The sequence below is a fragment of the Canis aureus genome, chromosome 34, assembly GCF_053574225.1.
Source record: "Canis aureus isolate CA01 chromosome 34, VMU_Caureus_v.1.0, whole genome shotgun sequence".
Taxonomy (NCBI): Eukaryota; Metazoa; Chordata; class Mammalia; order Carnivora; family Canidae; genus Canis; species Canis aureus.
Window position 1 is genome coordinate 35,212,232 of NC_135644.1, and position 19,488 is coordinate 35,231,719.

The 19,488-nt window shown below is 47.8% G+C and overlaps 1 long non-coding RNA gene across 1 annotated transcript in view; it reads left to right on the forward strand.

Moving 5' to 3' along the window:
• Positions 1–19,488, forward strand: part of LOC144304869 (uncharacterized) — an 881,213-nt gene that overhangs the window by 257,918 nt on the left and 603,807 nt on the right. The gene's annotated exons all lie outside the window — the stretch shown is intronic.

The following is a 19,488-nucleotide window of genomic DNA, read 5'->3' on the forward strand; positions in this document are numbered from 1 at the left end:
GCGCATCTCTCAGAACCCTGCTTTCACTTTGCCCGCGTCCGAACTGCTTTTGGTTTTGTTTTCTTATCTCAGACTGTTGTGCCCAAGATTGCGAATTCGAGAAAGCACGGAGAAGCCCACAACGATGCAAACACATGAGGGTTTATTTACAAGCTCGAGCTTCTGTCCAAGTATGCCTGACACAGAGGAGCAGGGACTTGGACCCTGAGGTGGGTTTTTGCTTAGTTTTAAGGGCTGGTCTTGGGAACCTCCAGAAGGGCTAGAGCAATTCCTCAAGTTCTCTTTACATTTTGTATGGGGCCTTCAAGGGCATTGAGCTCTGTTCTCATTCTAATAGGGGCTTCCTGCCCTTGGCCTGGGCTCAGTTTTTATTCTATTGTGGGGCTTTCTAGGACATTAAGCTGTAAACAGCAAAGGTCCCACACCTGGAAGGGGCACGTCACACTGTCCCTATATGCTGAAGATGCGGTACTGGAAACATGAAACCTTGGAGCCTCCACCAAAACCTGTTAGAACTAAGGAGTGAGTTCAGTAAAGTCACGTGACACAAACTGACCCTACAGAGCAGAGTAGCCTTGCTGTGTCCCGACAATGAGCACTCAGGAAGGAAATGGAGGACGTGACTTCATTCTTCTCAGGAGCATCAAGGAGAATAAATAATGAGACTGAACCAAAGGAGCACAAGACTTCTGCACTGAGCCATACCAGTCTCTGGGAGGCCTTCCTGGGCTCGTGGGGTGGGAGCCTCATCTTGTGAAAATGTCCGCATTTCCTGAAGCCACCCTCAGTTTCAATGTCATTCCTACCAAATCATGGTGGCAGATCTTAGAAATAGGAAAAGAAAAACCCATAACATCCATCCGCCCCCACAAATGACCCTGGACAGCAAATCAGTACTGGAGGAGCAGGAGAGAGCGAGACGCAGCACTTCCCTATTTCAAACAATGTCGCAGAGACACAGGATAAAGCATTGTGGTTCTTGGGCCCCCAACTGGCTCCGTTGGTTAAGCATCTAACTCCTGACCTCACCTCCGGACCTTATCTCAGGAGTCGTGAGTTCTAGCTCTGGGCTGAGCCATGGACGAGGCGTGGAACCTACTTAGGCAAACCAGTCCCATGGGGGGTGGTCCCGGCATAAGCTGAAGGAGCAAAACAGAGAGTCCAGAAGGAAATGTGCTCTGATACAACTGATTTTTTAAACTTAGTTTAACTTAAACCAAATTAATTATGGATATTGTATTATACTTTCAGAGGAAGAATTCAGGGATTCACCAGTTGGAAATAACAGCAGTGCTCATGACATCACTTGACCTCCTTCATGCCGGTCCCCTGTTAATCCCCCCGCCTCCAACGACCATCAGTTTGTTTCCTATCATTAAGAGTCTGTATTTCCTGCATCGGTTTCCATCTTATTTGTTGTTCCTTCCCTTCACAGTTGTTATCTGCTTTGCTTCTTTTTTTTTTTTTTTTAAATATTTTTTTTTAATTTTTATTTATTTGTGATAGTCACAGAGAGAGAGAGAGAGAGAATGAGGCAGAGACACAGGCAGAGGGAGAAGCAGGCTCCATGCACCGGGAGCCTGACGTGGGATTCGATCCCGGGTCTCCAGGATCGCGTCCTGGGCCAAAGGCAGGCGCCAAACCGCTGCGCCACCCAGGGATCCCTGCTTCTTTAATTCCACCTATGAATGACACCACACGGTCATTCTCTTTCCTGACTGACTTATTTCATTTAACATGATCCCTCTAGTTCTATCCACATCATTGCAAATGGCAAGATTTCATTCTCTTTGATAGCTGAGTGCCATTCCTCTGTCTGTGACCATCATCTCTCTCCCATCCTTTTTATCCATCTTCTGCCACAGGGCACCGAGGCTCCTGCCACAGTGTGGCTACCGTGGAACCGGCTGCTGTGGACATTGGGGTGCAGGTGTCCTGGTCTCACTGCATCTGTACCTTTGAAGTGAGTTCAGGCTGTTCACCTGCTGGTCGCAGGGCGGCTCTATTTGTAACTTCCTGAGGAGCCTCCAAACTGTTTCCAGGGTGTCTGCACCAGCACGCAGTCTTGCCCACAGTGGAAGAGAGTTGAGTGAGTTTTGCGGGACGTGGTAAAAGTCTGGTCCACATTTCATTTCGCGTCCTATGGGCTCCAATTCCTTGTCCTTAAGTATTTCTGAGGAAGCCGGGTGTAGGGCTCTGTTTCAGTGAGACTTTTCCGAAGCTAACAGGCCACAGCTGGAGCCTGGAAGAAGGCAGGTGCCTCCCCTGTAGCGCCTGCTGCCTCCTGCACAGCCTCTTGCAGCGCCTGAGCGTCCCGCAGGGGGCGCCTGAGCCCAGGCCCAACCCAGCGGGCATGAATGTGCAGTAGGCCTCCTCTGCCTGCACTATCTGGAGCCAGCCTGTACTGGAGAGGACTGAGGAGGACGTGGGGACCTGTGCACCCTAATGAGCCACAGCTTCAGGAAATTGTGGGCTCGCATCCATGCTGAAAGGAGCCCCTGGGCCTCCTCAGGACCCACGGGGAGGCTTCAGGAAGATGTGGGCCTGTATCCACGCTGACAGGAGCCCCTGGGCCACCTAAGGACATAAGTTGAGGTTTCTGGAAGATGGGGGCCGCATTCACGGTGACAGGACCCCGGCCTCCTCAGAACCCTCGGTGACACTTCGGGAGGACGTTGTGTCACTTCGACACAACAGCATGCTGACTCCTTAGTACCCGCGGTGTTGACTTGAGGAAATATGAGATGCGTCCATGCAGACAGAAGACCCCAGCCTTGTCAGGCCTGTGGTGAGGCCTAAGAAAAATGGTGCCGCATCCACACTGACAGGAGTCTCCAGCCTCCTCAGGACCCACTGTGAAGGTTTGGGAAGATTTGGGGCCACATCTATGCTGACAGGAGCCCCCAGCATCCTCAGGTCTTATGGTGAGGCTTGAAGAAAATGTGGGGCCACCTCAACACTTACAGGACCCCCGTCCTCCTCAGGCCCTGCACTTTGGCTTTGGGAAATATAGGGCTGCGTCTATGCTCATAGAAGCCCACAGCTCCTCAGGACGCACGGTGAGTTTTCTGGGGGATGTGGAGCCATGTCCAGGCTGAAAGGAGCCCCCAGCCACCTGAAGACCTGCTGTGAGGCTTCCAGATGATGTGAGGCATAGTCCACAGTGAGAGGAGACCCAGCATCCTCAGGACCCGCTGACTATGACTCAGGAAGACGTGGGGCCACGTCCGCACTCACAGGAGCCCTGCTTCCTCAGGACCCCCTGGAGGACTCTGGAGGCGCCGTTGGGGACCACGTCCACATCAGAAGGGACTCCTCAGAACCACAGGGTAAGTGAATGGGTAGAATGAATGGTAGGGCCAGGGGAGGGGAGGCAGTTGGTGGTTAGGCTTAGGTTAGATGTTAGGTGTTTGTGATTAAGCTTATGGTTACGGATTACAGGTTAGGGTGAGGGATAAGGGTAATGGTCAGTGGTTAGGAGTTAGGATGGGGGTTAAGGATTAGGGAACGGGGTTAGGGTTAGCAACAGGATTTAGAGTTAGGTTTAGGGTTTGGGCTTTAGGGATTAGGACAGGAGGTTTAGAGGTGGGGTTAGGGTTATGCTTACAGTTAGGGTTGGGTTTAGGTTTGCAGTTAGGGTTAGGGGTTAGGGTGTGAGTTAGGGTTAGGGGTAAGTGTTAGGGGTTAGGGTAAAAGTTAGGGCTAGGTTTAGGGATAGGGCGAGGGTTAGGTTTAGGATAGGGGTTAGGGCTAGGGTTAGGGTTAGTGTTTAGTTAGGGATTAGGGTCAGGTCAGGGTCAGGTTACGGTTTTGGAAAAGGGTAAGAGACAGGTTTAGGGAGTGGTTTAGGAGTTAGTTTTAGGGTACAGGTTAGAGTGCTGTTTGGGGTATGAGATAGGATTAGTATTAGAGGGTTAGTGTTAGGGTACAGGTTAAGGTTAGGAATAGGATTTGAGTACATTAAGTTAAGGTTAGGGTTAGAGGTTAGGGTTAGATTTAAGATAGAGGTCAGGGATAAAGGTTTAGAATAGGTTTAGGAGTTAGGGTGAGGGTTGGCAGGAAGGTTCAGTGAATGTGTTTTGGTCTTGGGGTTTGTGTTTGGTTGTCGATTAGTGATGGGTCTTGTTTAAGGTTTAGGTTAACATTAGGATTAAGTGTAGGGTTAGGGTTATGTCTGTGTATGGTTAGAGTTTGGGTCTTGGCATGTGCCTGCGCTGGGACTCCTACTATCTTGGGCAGTTTAGTTTTATGTACTCTATTTAGGTTTTGGGTTCAAAGATAGCCTGACTCCACCAAGTCAGTGACCTCCCCAGAGAATCAAATCCAGGCTTCTGCTGAGGTGAGAATAGACATGGCAGGCTTCTCCCGAGCTGAGCTAAGGAGGGGATTTGTGGCTCTAAAGACTCTTTCTTTGGATTTTTTTTAAATTTTTATTTATTCATGATAGGCAAACAGTGAGAGAGAGAAAGGCAGAGACACAGGCAGTGGGAGAAGCATGCTCCATGCACCGGGTGCCCGACGTGGGATTCGATTCCGGATCTTCAGGATCGCGCCCTGGGCCAAAGGCAGGCGCCAAACCGCTGCACCACCCAGGGATCCCTTTCTTTGGATTTTTAGTTGCCTTTTGGATTTTATCTCTAGTGCGCACATGTTTTTTTAATTTATTTATTTATTTATGATAGTCACAGAGAGAGAAAGAGAGAGAGGCAGAGACACAGGCAGAGGGAGAAACAGGCTCCATGCACCGGGAGCCCGATGGGGGATTCGATCCCGGGTCTCCAGGATCGCGCCCTGGGCCAAAGGCAGGCGCCAAACCGCTGCGCCACCCAGGGATCCCTTTATCTCTAGTGCGCACATGTTTTATCAATACTACCAATTATTATTTTAAAGTTTTACTTCAATTCCTGTTTGTAAACACAGTATGATATATTTTCAGGTTTGCCACTTAGTGATTCAACCCTTGGATACAACAACTGGTACTGGTCACAGGTGCCCTCCACTGTCCCTATCCCCTGATTCCCCATCCCCCCACCTTCTTCTGATATTTATTAGTTTATTCTCTGTGGTTAAGTGTGGGTATCTTGGTTTGCTTCTCAAAGCTCCCTGCGCCCTTTTGCCAGTTTGTTTGGTTTCTTAAAATTCACATGTGAATGCAATTGTATGGTATTTGGTATCTATCTTTCTCTGACTGAGTTCATTTAGCATAAATCCTTTCCACTCCTTCCACGTCATTGTAAATGGCTTCATTTCATCCCTTCTGATGACCGAGTGATGTCACAGTGTGTATATTTACCACATTATCTCTGCCCGTTCATCTGCCAATGGACATAGGCCTGTATCCACAGTTTGGCTGTTGTTGATAACGCTGCTACAAACACTGGGCTGCGTGTCCCTCCTCGAATCTTCTAAAGTACTTTTGTATCCTAGGGGTAAATTCCCAAGTCTGCTATTTTGGAATCGTATGTTAGCTCTATTTTTAACTTCTTTTTTAAAAATTTTTTTTATGAATGTCACAGAGAGAGAGGCAGAGACACAGGTAGAGGGAGAAGCAGGCTCCATGCACCGGGAGCCCGATGTTGGTTTCGATCCCAGGTCTCCAGGATCGCGCCCTGGGCCAAAGACAGGCAACAAACCACTGCACCACCCAGGGATCCCCTTTTTTTTAACTTATCGAGGACCCTCCACACTGTTTTCCACAGTGGCTACATCTGTTCGCATGCCCACCAGGAGTGTAAGTGGGCTACCCCTTCTCCATAGCCTCACCAACACCTGTTTTTTCTTGAGTTGTTAATTTTACCCATTATGACAGCTCTCAGGTGACATATCCCTGTGGTTTTGATTTGCATTTCCCTGATGATGGGTGACGCTTATTTTCTTTCCATGTGCCTGTGGCTTTCTGGCTGTCTTGTCAGAGACAAAGTCCATTCATTTTTCTGCCCATTTCCAGTTGCATGATTTGTTTTTAGGATCTTGAGATTTATATTTCCTTTATGTGTTTTTCATACTAACTCTTCATTGGATGTGTTATTTACCAATGTTTCCTTTCATTTTATATGTTGCCTTTTAGCTTTGGTTGTTTCCTTCACTTTGCGGAAGCTTTTCAATTTGATGAAGTCCCAATAGTATTTTTGCTTTTGTTCCCTCACTTCAGGGAATATATAGAAAGAAAATCCAGTGGCCAATGTGAAAGACGTTGCTGCCTATCTTTTCTTCTTTGATTGGTTTCAGGTCTCACATTTAGGTCTTTCATCCATTTTGAATTTATTTTTTATATATATGGTGTAAGAAAGTGGTCCAGTTTCATTCTTCTGCATGTGGCTGCCTGGTTTTCCCAACACCATTTGTTCTTATCCTGGGGTCAAGGTTAGGGTTTGTTGAAGAGTCTGTCTTTGTGCCATTGGATATTCCTTCCTGCCTTGCTGTCGATTAATGGATCAGAGAGTTACAGGTTTGTATCTTGTTTGGCTTTCCATTCTATTCTATTGATCTAAGCGTCTCCTGTTGGGAGATTCTTGATTGCTGATTCAATTTCTCTGCCTGTTATCTGTGTGTTCAAGTTTCTTATTTCTTCCTTTTTCATTTTTGCTATGTTATATATTCCCAGGAATTGATCTATTTCTTCCAGGTTCTAGGTTGCTGGCATATATTTTTTCTTAATGTTCTCTTATAATCATTTGTATTTCTCTAGTGTTGGATGTTATTTCTCTTTTCTCATCTGTGATTTTATTTGGGTCCTTTCTCATCTTTTCATCTTTTTTCTTTTTTAAAGATTTTATTTATGTATTCATGAGAGACACAGAGAGGCAGAGGTATAGTCAGAGGGAAAATGAGGCTCCATGTGGGGAGCCTGATATGGGACTTGATCCCCCAGGACCCCGGGATCATGACCTGAGCCAAAGCAGATGCTCAACCATTGAGGCTCCCTGATGCCTTGCTGATTCAATTCCTTTGCTAGTTATGGGTCTGTTCACATTATCTATTTCTTCCTATTTCAGTTCAGCTCATTTGCACATTTCTAGGGATTTGTCCATTTCCTCCAGGTCTCCCAGTATGTTAGCGTATAATCTTTCATAGTATTCCGTTATAATATAGGCTCCTATAAAGCTGCTCTGCCTCTTAGTCTCGGTGTCCAAGTCCCTACTCCTCTGTGTCGGGTGCACTTGGACCCAAGATCCAGCTTGTAAAGAAACCCTCGGGAGTTTGCATCAGTGTGGGCACCTTGGTGGTTTATCTGATTTACAATCTTGGGCACAGCACCAGGGCCTGGTGTCCTGACATCCCTTCCAGGGCCACGCTGACCGCCCCACAGGGCCCATGGGCCCTGAAGCCCCCTGGCTCAGCAGCCTCACCCCACCCTCTAGCCATCCCAAACATGATTTGGCTGCCGAACAACTGTTGATGTTCAGGTCTATCTGCGTGATGTCCCTGGAGGAGACGAGGCCTCCTCCTTCATTTCCTGTGGGAAAACCAGGGAGGAGGAGCCGGCATAATGGACACAGACACCGGCCTGTCACCAGCTGCCATCCTAAGCAGGGAGCCCTGGGGCCACCATGGGAGTGTGTCCTGCCAAAACCTCCTTTCTTCTCCTGGGAGGCTGGGGATGGCCAGAGTGCCCACCGTTGCCGTGGGACCTCTGTGAGGGGCTGTGGTGAGCTGCTGTGGGCGGGAGGTGACTGAGGGTCAGCCTGGGTGGGAGGGGACAGGGGATCAGCCCAGATGGGGAGGGGACGTGGGGGTGTTGAGCCCAAGATTGCGAATCGGAGAAACAACCTAGGAGCCGACATGGATGCAAACACACGAGGGTTGATTTACAAACTCGAGATTGGGTCCAAGTATACCCCACACAGCGGAGCAGGGACTTGGACCGCGAGGTGGGTTTTAGCTTAGTTTTAAGGGCTGGTCTCAGGGTCCTCCAGAAGGGCTGGAGCAATTCCTCCAGTTCTGTGTACATTTTGATATAAGGCCTTCAAACGAACTAGGGGTGGTAGAAGGGGAGGAGGGCGGGGGGTGGGAGTGAATGGGTGACGGGCACTGGGAGGTTATTCTGTATGTTAGTAAATTGAACACCAATAAAAAATAAATTAAAAAAAAGGGCATTGAGCTCTGTTCTCATTCTAATATGGGGCTTTCTGGGACCTTAAGCTGTAAGCTGTTTTTTTCTTTTTTTCCTGTAACTGAAGTAATTCCTTCCTGCCTTGTTGTCGATTAATGGACCATAGAGTTACAGTTTTTTTTTTAATTTTTTTATTTACTCATGAGAGAGAGAGAGAGAGAGAGAGAGAGAAGCAGAGACACAGGCAGAGGGAGAAGCAGGCTCCATGCATCGGGAGCCCGCCGTGGGATTCGATCCCGGTTCTCCAGGATCGCGCCCTGGGCCAAAGGCAGGCGCCAAACCGCTGCGCCACCCAGGGATCCCTGAGTTACAGGTTTGTATCTTGTTTCGGCTTTCCATTCTATTCTATTGATAAAAGCGTCTCCTGTTGGGAGATTCTTGATTGCCGATTCAATTTCTCTGCTGGTTATCTGTGTGTTCAAGTTTCTTATTTCTTCCTTTTTCATTTTTGCTATGTTATATATTTCTAGGAATTGATCTATTTCTTCCAGGATCGGGGCTGCTGGCATATAATGTTTCATAATGTTCTCTTATAAACGTTTGTATTTCTAGTGTTGGTGGTTATTTCTCTTTTCTAATTTGTGATTTTATTTGGGTCCTTTCTCATCTTTATATCTTTTTCTTTTTTAAAGATTTTAGTTATGTATTCATGCGACACGCAGAGAGACCGAGGTATAGGCAGAGGGAAAATGGGGCTCCATGTGGGGAGCGTGATGTGGGACTTGATGCCCCAGGATCCTGGGATCGTGACCAGAGCCAAAGCACATGCTCAACCACTGAGGCACCCAGGTGCCTTGCTGATTCAATTCCTTTGCTAGTTATGGTTCTGTTCACATTTCTATTTCTTCCTATTTCAGTTTTGATTGTTTGTACATTTCTAGGGATCTCTCCAAATCTTACTGGTCTCCCAGTTTGTTAGCATATAATCTTTCATAGTATTCCCTTATAATTGTCTTACTTTTCTGGTGTTGATTGTGATCTCTCTTCTCACATTTGTGACTTTATTTATATAGGTCTTTTCTCTTTTCTCGTTGATAACGCTGGCTAGGGCTTGTCTATTTTATTAATTATTTTGAAGAACCAGCTCTTTGTTTCATTATTCCATGCTACTGTTTTGTTGTTTCTGCATTGTTTATTTCTGCTCTCATCTTTATTTTTTCCCTTCTTCTGTAGGCTTCAGGCTATGCTTGCTATTCCTTTTCCAGCTCCTTTAGGTGTAGGGTTAGGTTGTGTATTGGAGACGTCTTGTTTCTTGAGCTAGGCTGCTATGTACTTCCCTCTTAGGACTGCCTTTGCTACATCCCAGAGGTTTTGAGAAACATACTTTCATTTTCATTTGTTTTAAATTTCCTATTTAATTTCTTGGTTGCTTCATTCATTCTCTAGTAGGATGTTCATAATCTCCACGTATTTTTGGTCTGTCCATTTTTTTTTTCTTATTGTCGACTTCAAGTTTCATAGTGTCGTGGTCCAAAACTGTACAGGGTGTGATATCAACCTTTTTGTACCTGTTGTACCTGTTGAGGGCTGATTTGTGGGCCATGATATCTGTTCTGTAGAATGTCCCATGTGCAGTTGAAAGGAACGTGTAGGGATCCCTGGGTGGTGCAGCAGTTTAGCGCCTGCCTTTGGCTCAGGGTGTGATCCTGGAGACCCGGGATCGAATGCCACATCGGCCTCCTGGTGAAAGGAGTCTGCTTCTCGCTCTGCCAATGTCTCTGCCCCTCTCTCACTCTCTCTCTCTATGTGCTATCATAAATAATAAAAAACGAAAGGAATGTGTATTCTGCTTTAGGATGAAATGTTCAGACTCTATCTGTTGAGTCCCTGTGGTCCAGTGTGTCAAGGCTATTGTTACCCTGTTGATTTTCTGTATAGACGATTGGTCCATTGCCATAAGTGGGTATTAAAATCCCCTGTCACTGTATTATTATCATTGAATTCCTGTACCATTGCTGTTAATTGGTTTCTATATGTAGGTACTCCCATGTTGGCAGCATAAATATTTAGTTGTTTGATCTTGATAGTCTTTTTAATTATGAAATAATGCCCTTTTTCATCTCTTCTTATACTAGTTGTTCTTTCTTTTTTGAAATTTAAATATTTTGTTTATTTATTCATGAGAGATACACAGAGAAGCAGAGGCAAAACATAGGCAGAGGGAAAGGTAGGCTCCGCAAAGGGAGGCCGATATGGGACTCGATCCTGGGATCCCAGGATCACCCCTGAGCCGAAGGTAGATGCTCAACCACTGAGCCACCAGGTGTCCCCCAGGGTTAGGTTTCAATTCTCCTTTGTCTGATATAAGTATGGGTCCTCCAGCTTTCTTTTGATATCCATTAGCATGATAGATGATTTTCCATCCCCTGACTTTCAATCTCCTGGTGTCTACAAGTCTAATGTGAGCATCTTGTAGGCAGCATACAGATGGATCTTGTTTTTTTAATAATGATTTTATTTATGAGAGAGAGGGGGGGGGGCAGAAAATTAGGCAGAGAGAGAAGCAGGCTCCCCACCAGGAGCAGAATATGGGACTCGATCCTAGACTCCAGGATTACACCCTGAATCAAAGTCAGAGGCTCAACCCCTGAGCCACTCATGCATCCCGGATCCTGTTTCTTAAGCCCCTCTGATACCCTATATCTTTTGATTGGAGTATTTAGTCTATCAGCCTTCAGAATGATTATTCAAAGATATGAACTTTGTGCCTTTGTGTTTCCGGAAGAGTTGGTGTTTCTGTTGACTTTCTCTGGTCCTTTCTAGTCTTTGTTTCTTTTGGTCTCTTTTTCCCCCCACTAGAAGAGTCCCTCTTAAAATTCCTTACTGGACTGGTTAAGTGGTCATGAACTCCTTTATATGTTGCCTGTCTAGGAAAATCTTTATCTCTCCTTCTCTCCTGAATGACGCCCTTGCTGAAGAAAGAATTCATACAAATTGGACTCCAATAAAAATAAATTTAAAAACATAAAATAAATTATTTCTAATATGATTGAGGAAAATGGCATGTAGGAGGAAAACCAGAAGCACAAAGAGAAGGGGAGAGATCTCACCCTCTGTAGCCTTCACAGGGACTTGGTGTCCTTTCCTAGGAGGTGCCCCCTGTCCGTAGGATGCTTCCTTCCCCTCTGTGCTCCTTGTTGGAACCCATGAGACACATCTCCATGCCTCCAGAATGTCTACAGTTGTGGTTTATAGCGTCTTCCATGTATCCTATTGGGGATCACAGTGTCTTGTATGTAACCATCCGGCTGCTGTTTGACAACATTGGGGGGATTCCGACTTTTGCTGGTTTTGGTGTGTGTGTGTCTCTATCACATGCAGCTATCATGTGCAGCTATTGGATCCTCTGGCTGGGTAACCCAAAACCCCGAAATGGTTGGCAAAACCTCATTTCTGGTGCTTGCGCTGGGTGGCTAGCTGGGCTCTCCTGTCCACGCCGCGGGAAGCTCATGCAGTTACTTTCCACTAGAGAGTCAGCTGAGCTAGAAGGTCCGGCTCGGCCACATTCCCATGTCCGGCAGTGGGTCCTGTCAAGCGCTGGCTGCTTCTCTTCTCCCCAATGCCTCTCTAGCAGGGAACCAGACATTTGGTCCAACCCTTGGGGGGAGCACCTGAGGAGCCGGCTGCCCATGGCGGGGAGCCATGGGGCTACCTGTATGTGGGAGTCAGGGTGGGGGTGGGGCGTGGGTTGTTGGTCCCCAGTCCTGACTGTCCTTCAGGCTGAGCCCCATGCTAACCCACCCCCTACTCACTCGGGCAAGGAAGGTGCCCTCCACACATTGGTGTGAGAGATCCAGCACCACAAGGTGTGCACGCTGAGTCCACCTGGTGAGGGTGGCCCAGGTGCATGAGCTATAAGTGTGGGACCCAGGAAATTTAACAAAAATCCCCTACCCCTGGACAAGCAGAGCAGGACTGATTCCATTTTGTGCTACACCCGCCAACTCCCCTATGACCCCCAAATGACCTACTTATAGCTTAAGGTGCTGCCCCACCCTAGTCAAGCCACTGGGCACACCCTAATTGGAAATCGGCTCATAACAATGTAACCCTGCTTTGTGCCCACCAAAATCGTGCACCAATTCTGACCAAAGTAATAGACCAGCTCAAGTGGATACTATAGGGTAAGGTGTAATTCAATCGGCCACCTACATGTGGACCGACATGACTGTGCAACTTTCTGCATATCCCATGGTCCACTGGCCCCTATAAAGCTGCCTCACCTCTTAGTCTCAGGGTCCAAGTCCCTGCTCCAATGTATCTGGTGCACTTGGACTCAAGCTCCAGCTTGTAAAGAGACCCCCGGGAGTTTGCATTGGTGTCAGCTCCTTGGTGGTTTCTCGGATTTGCAATCTTGGGCACAACACAACGGCCTGCTGTTCTGAAATCACTTCCACAGCCACGCTGACCGCCCTGCAGGCCCTCTGTGCCCAAGGCACTCAGGCACGGGTTGTGGGGAGGGGAGGAAGTGCCCTGGAACCCGTCCAGGCCCAGCCCCCTGGACAGAGGGAGCAGTGACCTCTCAGGTCACTTTGCACAGACCCTGGTGACCTGAGGCTCCTTGGCTGTCACTCTGTCCTGCCCATTCAGGCCCACGGGGCACAGGCTGAGTCCCAGTAAAGTCTGTGAGGCCTGACCCTGGCGTCCGGCCTCCCCTGAACGGCACGTGGGGACGTCAGCTGTGTGTGCCCAGTGGGGCCCCTGCATGGGCTGGTTGGGGCCTCGGTGCTGCCACCTCCTCTTCTCTGGGGGTCTCCCCACGCCCTATACACAGAGTTCTGGGAGACACAGAAATGGGCTGGTTGTGCATTTTCTCACCACAACACTTTATTGAATTTGTACAACAAACGGGCTCAGAGCAGAGAGTGCGTGCCTTCCCCTGGGGAAGGAGACCTTTTTGTCTTTAGGGGAGGGTAAGAATCACACAGGGTGAGGGGGCGAGTGCTGGAGTCCCCCACCTGGGAGCATGTGAGGACTCTAGTTGGGGGCGTGTGTCCTGAGGTTTCAGCCTGAGAGACGGTTCTGAGGACAGCAGAGCTGACCTGGAACTGCAGCTCATGGGCTCCTGTGCTGGGTCCCTGCAGGGCAGCTGGACCCCGGCCTCGGGACCCCTGGGGCCCCAACACCTGCAGGAGCCTGCCTCCTGGTGTGGGTGTGGGTGGGGCCCACCGGCCTACCCCTCCTCTCCCCACCCTGGGGGGTACCGGGATCCCCCAGTCTGCCCTAGGTCAGCGACCTAGGACCAGTGCCTAGGAGGCCACATCCAACTGTGAGAAGGCTCGCTCATCCCGGGGCCAGAATGCAGGGCTGGCCAGGGCCATGGGGGGGCTGGATCCCATTAGTCTTTGTGTTGGGCCTGGTGGGGGCTCAAATCAACCCAGCTCCCCAGAGCCTGGTACCCAGTCAGCCCAGGTCCCTCTAGGTTAGGGCCTGGTGTCCTGTGCAGGGTGTGCCGCGCTCCAGGAGGGACAGTGGGCGGAGGCAGGGCACAGTGGGTCCTCTGCACCACTCACCTGCACACACCCTGTCGGGGGCTCCCTGTCTTCCCTCCTCCCTGCAACCCCTGGGTACTCTATGGAACACCCAGGCTTCTGATGGGGGCAGGGTATCCAGAGAACCCCGTGGAGGCTGAGCATGTCCCACAGGGGGCAGCTGCACCAGGTCCTTGCTCAGGGCCGATGGTGTGGTGGTGGATGGTGTGGGGGCATGGGTATGATGGTGGTGGAGTGTGGGGGCCGGTGTAGGGGGGATAGTGTTGAGGTATAGTGTGGGTGGGGATTGTGTGGGGCTTTGTGTGTGTGAGGGGGATGGTGTAGGAGCCATGCCATGGGGGATGATGATGTAGGGGGATGATGTGTTTCTGGGAAATGGGGGGATGGGGTGGGGGGCTGGCAGACACACGGCAAACCCTTTCTCTAAGATGCACAAGGAGACGTCTACAGATAAAGGTGACCCAAGTCTGGGGTTTGCTGTGACACCTGCCCCTGGGGCTCGGTGTGGTAAGTGCAAGGCCCTGGCTGGACCGGGGGCAATATCTCGGGTCATCATATTATGTATGTTTACACATTGCAAATTGTCTCAAATTAAATGCATAGAATTTAGAAATAAATAAAGCACTGAGAAGGGGTGACACCGTGACCCGTCCGACCCTCATCGGATCGATGTGTGTCCTCTTCCAGTCACAGCCATGCACCCAGCCCCCAGGTCCCCTTACTGCCCCCCACGGCCCGCAACTCCACCCCCTGCTTTTCAGAGGGCCGTCCCTCACACCTTTGGGGTTCAGCTCACATGGCAACCCCAGGAGCCCCCATCCTAGTGGCCTCCTCATCCCTGAGACCCCAGGGGAGCGGGCACGGGGTTATCCCCAGCACCTTACCATGCAACTGTGTGTTGCTGGCTGCTGTTCTTCTCCTGGTCTCAGAAACCCTGTGTTCCCAACCCAGAAGCCCCTGGTCCTCCCCTGGAGCCTGATCCCACCTGGCCCCTCAGCCTCACCCTACCCTTTAGAAGTACCAAAACATGATGTGACTGCTGAATGTCCTGTTGACGTCCAGGTCTACCTGCGTGATGTCCTAGGAGGAGACGAGGGCCTCCTCCTTCATTTCCTGTGGGAAAACCGGGGAGGAGGAGCAGGTGTCAGGGATACAGACCCCGACCTGTCACGAGCTGCTGTGCTGGGCAGGGAGCCCTGGGGCAACCATGGGAGTGTGTCCTGCAGAAACCTCCTTCCTTCCTCTGGGAGTCCAGGGAAGGTGGGAGTGCCCACTGTGCCTGTGGAACTGTGTGAGGGCCTGTGCCCAGCTGTTGTGGGCAGGGAGGTGACTGAGGGTCAGCCTGGGTGGGATGGCATAGGGGTTCAGCCCAGGTGGGAGGGGACATGGGGTTGTTGTGCCCAAGATTGCGAATCTGAGAAACCACTACGGAGTTGATACCAATGCAAACACATGAGGGTTGATTTCCAAACTCGAGCTTGCGTCCAAGTACACCCGAACCCAATACAGCGGAGCAGGGACCTGGACCCCGAGTTGGGTTTTAGCTTAATTTTAAGGCCTTGTCTCACGGACCTCCAGAAGGGCTGGAACAATTCCTCAAGTTCTGTTTACATTTTGATATGGGGCCTTCATGGGCATTGAGCTCTGTTCTCATTCTAATAGGCGCTTCCAGCCCTTGGCGTGGGCTCAGTTTTATCCTATTGTGGGGCTTTCCAGGGCAATAAGCTGTAAACTTTTGTTTTTTTCCTGTACCTGAAGTAATGTAAATTTCAGCTCTTCTTCACAGGGTCCTGGGATGGCTTGACGTGTTCGAACACTGAACTTAAAGTGGAAAGGCCTTTATTTTGTCGGCCTCTTGTGTCCATTCCCATCCTATCTAGCTCCTTCCCCCTCTCCTGGAGCTCCTAAGAGATCAATTGCAAATGACCTCAGCCTGACAGGCAGTGTTGGGGGACAGGCCCAGGGATTTGGGATCAGGAAGACCTGGCTCCTGGGCATCCCAGCTGTGCAGCGGGATTCGATGCTGCAGACTCTTACTCCCTGAGGCTATATTGAAACTGAATTTGCACATACAAAAGCTGTCCTTTCTCTTTATAAGATGAAGAGCGAGTCAAAGTGTTTTTTCTCTGCACTTCTGATTGCTCAGATTCCAATCTGAGACGTATTTCCTGTTAATAAGGATAATTTACTATCCGTAGTACTATGGTTAAAATATTCTGACACAAGTAAATCAGAGGGATGAGGGATTGTCTTCTCTTTCTTCACAGCTCAGTCACTCATTAGGAAGTGCATCTTTATCATTTGGAGAGAACTGATAGACATTATTTCCAATGGTCCTATTATTATCTGAAGGATTCTTCCCTGAGATTCTTCCCCTTTTTCAACTGACACTGAAACACTGTGAACTCTTTGGAAGACAAATGTCCAGGAAATAAATGTTATGCATTGCTAATTTTAAATGCACTTGCAATATGGTGTCTAATATAAAAGAAGTATTTTTATCTGATTTTTGCTATTTATTATCCTTTACTGCTTTTCAGGTTGAAAAAGGTGTTCATAAGTGGTTTTCTTTCCTTCTGATATAAAATTCTTACTTTGTTCCCATCGAAGGAACTCTTTAAGAATAAGGCAAAAGTTAATTCAACAATTCTTAAAATGTCTTTACACTTGGAGCCTGATTCATTTAAGTCAATTTTCAAAATAAATCTTATTTATTAGGAAAAAAACAAAGATTTATAGGGAAATTGAGAAGATAGTACAGAGCATTCACATGCACTTGCACTCTATTTCTCCAATTATTGATATATTAGTACGGTACAAATATGAGCTAATGAATCAATATTAAAATATTCGCATTAACCAAAAACGATACTTTATTCAGATTTCCTTAGTTTTTGCTAAGTTACCACCCCTCATATGACATTCCATTTGTCCTCATGTTTTCTTAGGCTCCTCTGGATTGTGACAGTCTTTCAGCCTTTCCTTGTTTTTGTTGAACTGGAACACTTTGAGAAATAGAGTATTTTGTAAAATTTCCCTCAGGTGGTACATGTTTGTTGTTTATATCATGATTTAAATATTTCTGTGGATTATATACAGAGATATACTCCCATTTTCATTATATCATATAAAGAATAGATACTATCTACATGATTTATCAGTCTTGGCATTTTCTGGTCATCTTGCTGAAGTACGGTTTGTCAGCTTTCTCCGTAGTAAACTGATTCTTTATTATTATTATTATTATTATTATTATTTTATTAGCATTATTATTTTAAGTTTTTCATAATATATTTTGTAGAAGGAAGTTACTATGTGTATTGCACACATAAGAGTGGGAAGCTATGCTCATGAACTTGACGGTGGAATGTCTGCACAAATTGTTTTAAATTCTTCTACATGGGAGATTTCTCTTCCCTCTAGGTTTGTTTCATTGTTTTTCTTCAAAGATGTTATTTATTTATGTTAGAGAGAGAGGAGAGAAAAAGCATGAGTGAGCGGGACGGAGGGAGAGGGAGAAGCAGGTTCCCAGATGAACAGGGAGCCTGCCTTGGGACCTGGATCATGATCCGAGCCTCAGACAGAAGCTTAACTGACTGAGCAACCCAGGTGCCACACTTTGTTTCTTTCTTTTTTTTAATAATAAATTTACTTTTTATTAGTGTTCTATTTGCCAGCATACAGAATAATACCCAGTGCTCATCCCATCTAGTGCCCCCCTCAGTGCCCGTCACCGATTCACCCCCACCCACCGCCCTCTTCCGCTTCAATCACCCCTAGTTCTTTTCCCAGAGTTAGGAGTCTTTATGTTCTGTCTCCCTTTCTGATATTTCCCACACATTTCTTCTCCCTTCCCCTATATTCCTTTTCACTATTATCTATATTCCCCAAATGAATGAGAACATACAATGTTTGTCCTTCTCCAATTGACTTACATCACTCAGGATAATACCTTCCAGTTCCATCCACGTTGAAGCAAATGGTGGGTATTTGTCGTTTCTAATGGCTGAGCAAGGCCCACCTGCTCTCTCTCTTCATCTTCTGAGTCTCCTATGATATGAATATTATTGTTTTAATAAGTGGCTGAGTTCCCAAAATCTGCCTCTATGGTCCATAACCTTTCTTGTTTTTAGGGCTTCCAGTTGGACAGCATCAGAGTTATAGCATTTTCAACGTTGGCCTGACTAGATTTTCGTTCTTTTATTTCTACAGTAAGGGATTCTCTAGTTTTCTTCTGTGCTCTTTTTCCATCCTAGCTGCTATCTTGATAATCATTGTTTTAAACTGTATTTAGACATCATATATGTGTATTGATGAACTTCCTGTCTGTGAGTACTACCTCATGTTATTTTATGGAGGAGAATTTCTCCATTTCATTATTTTTTCCAGAAAAGAAAGAAGGAAGAAAAAGAAAAACCAAGAATACAATAACAACTGCCCCCCCCCAAAAAAAAAACACCAGATTATTTTGGCCTGCTCATTAAAAGATTCTAAATCCCAAAATATGAAACACAATTAAAGTACCATGAAAGTAAAAATAAGAAATATATAAGGTACATACATAAAAGTTAAAATAAGGCAATTAATAAAATAGAATCAAAGAAAATAAATGCAAAAAGAGCACAAACTACAAAGGAATCTAGACTCTACTTTCGAGGCAGAGCTGAAGCCCTGCAGCCTCTCTGGTCTGACAACTTGATGGCAGCAAATGGTCTGTGTGGGGTCTGGCCATGGGCCAGGGCGCTGATTGTCAGGTGCACATCTGCCTGGGAGTTGCACCTGTGGGGGTCAGAAGCGGGGTGGGCGTCAGCGCCTCTGGGCTCCAGCGGGCGGCGCTGTGCTGATGGGCGGGATGCGGGTGGGGTCTCTGTGTCCCCTAGCTCTGAGGCTGAGCATCCTGCCCCCCAGTCAGCTGGCGCCTCCACAGGAGAGCTCCCAAGCCCCCGGGTCTCCGCTGCTTCTCTCAGAACCCTGCGTTCACTCTACCTGTGTCCGAGCTTCTTTTGGTTTTGTTTTTTTATCTCAGACTGTTGTGCCCAAGATTGCGAATCCGAGAAACCACTGAGAAGCTGACACTGATGCAAACACACGAGGGTTTATTTACAAACTCGAGCTTGTGTCCATGTATACCCGACACAGTGGAGCAGGGACTAGGAACCCAAGGTGGTTTTTAGCTTAGTTTTAAGGGCTGGTCTCGGGGAACTCCCGAAGGGCTGGAACAATTCCTCAAGTTCTGTTTACATTTTGATATGGGGCCTTCAAAGGCATTGAGATCTGTTCTAATAGGGGCTTCCTGCATTTGGCCTCGGCTCAGTTTTTATTCTATTGTGGGGCTTGCTGTGTCCTGACAATGAGGACTCAGGAAGGAAATGACGGACGTGACTCCCTTCTCAGGAGCATCACAGAGAATAAATAATCAGACAGAACCAAAGGAGCACAAGACTTGTGCACTGAGCCATACCAGGCTCTGGGAGGCCATCTTGGGCTCGTGGTTTGGGAGCCTCATCTTGTGAAAATGTCCGCAGTTCCTGAAGCCACCCTCTATTTCAATGTCATTCCTGTCAAATCATGGTGGCACATCCTATAAATAGGAAAAAAAACCCATAACATCCATCTGCCCCCACAAATGACCCCGGAGAGCAAATCAGTATTGGAGAAGCAGGACAGAGTGGGACACAGCACTTTCCTATTTCAAACGATGTCACAGAGACACAGGATAAAGCAATGTTGTCCTCGGGACCCCACCTGGCTCCGTCGGTTAAGCATCCGACACTTGACCTCACCTCCCGTCCTGATCTTGGGGTCGTGAGTTCTAGCCCTGGGCTGGTCCATGGACGAGGCCTGACACCTACTTAAACAAACCAGACCCACGAGAGTTGGTCC